Source organism: Dipodomys spectabilis, unplaced genomic scaffold (genome assembly GCF_019054845.1).
Source record: "Dipodomys spectabilis isolate Male_0828 unplaced genomic scaffold, ASM1905484v1 ptg000471l, whole genome shotgun sequence".
NCBI classification, from domain to species: domain Eukaryota; kingdom Metazoa; phylum Chordata; class Mammalia; order Rodentia; family Heteromyidae; genus Dipodomys; species Dipodomys spectabilis.
The window spans coordinates 25365-29135 of record NW_024871148.1 but is presented as its reverse complement, the minus strand read 5'-3'; the positions used below and the strand labels follow the sequence as shown (position 1 = coordinate 29135).

The 3771-nt window shown below is 38.6% G+C and overlaps 1 pseudogene; it reads right to left on the bottom strand.

Moving 5' to 3' along the window:
- Positions 1-2924: 2924 nt before the first annotated feature.
- On the bottom strand, positions 2925-3024 carry LOC122098290 (annotated as a pseudogene).
- Between the last annotated feature and the right edge of the window lie 747 nt (positions 3025-3771).

Below are 3771 nucleotides of genomic sequence, written 5' to 3'. Positions count from 1 at the left end.
GATATTAGGATTGCAACTCCTGCCTGTTTATGGGGGCCATTTGCTTGGTAGATTTTGTTCCAGCTTTTAACATTGAATATATTTTTGTGTTTACCAGCAAGATGTGACTCCTGAAGGCAACAGATAGAAGGATCTTGCTTTTTAGTCCTACTAGACAGTCTATGTCACTTAATTGGAGAATTAAGTCCGTTAATGTTGAGAGATAGGACTGAGAGGTATTTGGGAGTTCTAGCCATGTTATCTACCTTCTTGGGGTCTATGTAAACTGGGTTCTTCCTATCTTCTTGGATTCTCAGTTTGGGTGCATTTTCTTGGCCTTTATTGTGGTCTTGTTAGTTTTCTATATGTAGGACATCTTTAAGAATCTTTTGTAGGGCTGGTTTGGTGGAGATGTATTGTTTCAATTTTTCTTGGCTATGGAAGGTTTTTATTTGGTCTTCAGTTATGAAGGAGAATTTAGCTGGGTACAGTATTCTTGGTTGATAGTTGTTTGTCTTTAGGGCATGGCATACATCATTCCAGGCTCTTCGTGCTTTGATTGTCTCTGCTGAGAAATCTGAGGTGATTCTAATTGGTTTCCCTTTATAGGTGATTAATCTTTTCTCTCCTCTGGATTATTCATTATCTGTTCTGTCCCCTCATTACCATGAGTGGGAGTTGAGATACCCGGACTTGCCATTTTTCCTGTGTTTTTCAGGTTTGTTCTGCCCATTTGGGATGAATGAAACACCAGTTTTGTGCTAGAACTCTAACTTAAGGCAAGCATCAACCAAAGTCTGTATTTGCACAGTCAATAGTCTGCAGATACAATCTCGTTCAATGGATACATCTATTCAACGTCAAACAACTATATATTAATGGGCTACAAACCGCAAATGCAAATTTGGCAAGCCAGAAATTATTAGGTTTAGGGAGAGATGTGGGTAAAAAATAGGAATAGAGAGATGTGGGAAGGCACAGGGAGAGTTAACTAAGTCCTAATCTCAAAACAGGAAATAGGTTGAATAGGATGAAAGTAGAGAGAGAAAAAAAAAGAAGAAAGAGAAAGGGGAAAAAAAGAGACCAGAAAAAATAGAAAAGTAAAAATTAAAATATTATGTAGATATGAAAACGAAATATTGAGAGAGGAACATGCATATAATGCGGAAGAGGAGGGATATAAAGGAGGTGTGAAAAACTTAAAAATAAAAATAGCTAAAATATTATATAGGTATAAAGAGGTAGTACTGCTATCAAGGAATTTAAGTCTAAGAGGTTTTGAACTGAGTAATAAATTTGTGGATTAAGTGTGTACACAATGGAGGAGAAGGTCTAATAATCGACTATGGGTATATCTGAGGATGTGTAGAAAAACAATTAAGTCACATAAAAAAGAATGAAAGAGAAGAAAAGGTGAAAAGGATAAGAAAGAAAGAAAAAAGATCAGAAGTTCAATAGAGCAAAACAAAAAACAAAAAAAAAAATTTAAAGAAGAAAAAGGAAAGAAAAACGCACACACAAATATACCCCTAAAATAAGAAGTATAAGAGGGAAAAAAAGTTACTAGGAAACATTTTTTTTCAAAAAAGGTAAAAATTAAAAATTAAAAAAAAGTTTTAGAAAATTTTTTTTATAAAATGTACAAAAAAAAGAAAAAATATTTTGATTTTTTTGGGAGTGGTGGGAAAAATCCTGTATCTCCCTTGTGTCTGTAACCAGCCTCTTGTTGGAGTCTCTGATCTGCTTGTTGTGTTTGATTTTCCTGTGGCTTGGTTGGTTTCTTAAGTAAGTTTGAACAGGCCAAAAAATGCTCTGCTTTACCCAGGATTTTGTGATCCTCCTCTCAGGTTACTTTAATGGGAGGGGGATCTGCTTTGATTATCACAAAGAGGGAGATGGCTTTTTCCTCGTTTGGAGATGCTGTGATGAGGCTAGGTTCTGGGTAGAGTTGAGGCTTTTCAGCAAACATTAGCTTTTCCTGAGGGCTAGCTTGTTAGAAGCTCACGAGCCCAGGCTGGAGCCACTCTCTGGGTTTATGTTTACTGAATTTCAATTGATTGTCAAGGCTGCTTAAGGAAGGGGCAGCCTCTGGCTCTGATTACCCAGTGAAGAAAGCCATTCCTGGGGCTTGCGCCTGAGCTGGGTGACATTTCCCGGGGTGAAGCTGAGTCTGGCAGGTCAATTTAGGTTCTTGTGACCTGCTAAATGACTCTAGTTTTCTTCCAAGGCCTTAGTTGGAGCTAGCAGCTCCACTGAGCTTTGTCAGTATCCAAGATGGAGATGTCCGGTTGTGGGGGGGAGGGGTGGCCTTCTCTCCTCTGCTCCCTGAGAAGGAGTGAGGATGTTAAGCTTCTACTTTCACCGAGTCTTGGTTCCTGGGTCGTCTCTGGTCTGTGAACTGCAGGATGAAGATGTCTGCTCCTTGTAGGTTCTTGCTGGTGTTTAGTAGAATCTGCTCACCAACCGCATGTGGCTCCTTTGTCCTGGACTCTCTGTGTTACAGGATGGCGACTATGGCCACCGCTGCTGCCGAAGCTGCTGGCAAATGCTCAGATCTGTCTCCTTGCCTGGATTTTCCCTCTCTGGCCTAACTCTGTGTACTGTGATGGCACACTTGGTGTGATTCTCTGGCTTAGGACTGTTCACTGGAACTCTAAAACTGCTTTCTATGCGAGAGCTTGTTTAGCCTTCAGCTTCTCCTCCACTATCTTCCCGGAAGCCCCTATGAGCATGGCTTAAATTTTATTTCTTTGGGATAAAATGACAATGTTATCTAATTTCAAGTTTTATAAAGGTTATGCTATGTAAGGGCCTTTCTAAGGTGAAGATTTAATACACTGATGTCAAACTAACCTTTAATTCTATGAATTACATGTATTGTTACACTTGTATTTTTGTAATCAACTTTTTAACAACTGTTTTTCATTTCTTGCATTTGAAGAATGAAAAATATGGAATACTTCACAAATTTTCATACCATCCTTGTGCAAGTACTATTTTAATCTCTGTATTGTTGTAATTTGGGTAGACCTGCTGCTGAAGCATGTAGTAACCTCTAAATTTAAGTAGTTATTGATGCAATCTTTATACAGGCACATATTCATGGTTGCCTATTTGTAACAAGGAACCCTTATTGTTCCTAAAAATGCTATTGATCTTATTTCTCTAAATTTCTGTCTATAGTGGAAAAAAATTATATTGTTTGGTCGATTACTCACATTTGCAATTTTTTGTCAATAACTATTTTGTCATTTTCATTTTAAATTTGATCATATTTTGAAGCCTTTACAGCTAATCCAAAGGTGATGGCTTTTCAAGTACTTATTTATCAACTGAGTTATCTTTGTGGAGCTAATGGATTCAAAGTAAGCCTTGGTTAAGATCCACTTCTAAACTTCTGCAGCTTAAAATTTCCTAAATGAGGTCTCTGTGGCACAAATGTCTTCCTGACCCTTACCCTTCTTCCATGTAGGAACAGACCAACCAGAATATCTTACACTGACAGCATAGATTGTCTTACTGGAACAAAACTAATCTTAGTTACAAGGGATCATAGAGAGATGAACACTTCAGACCGAACTGTTCAGAATAGAAGGTATTTTATCAAAATATAATTGTTTGGGCTGGGAAGTTGGCTCAGTGCATGCCTTGCATGTCTGAAGCCCTGGGTTTGATTCCTCAGCACCACATAAGGAAAAAGAAAAAAGCCGGAAGTGGTGCTGTGGCTCAAGTGGTAGAGCACTAGCCTTGAGCTGAAGAGCTGAGGGACAGGGCCCAGGCCCAGATTTCAGG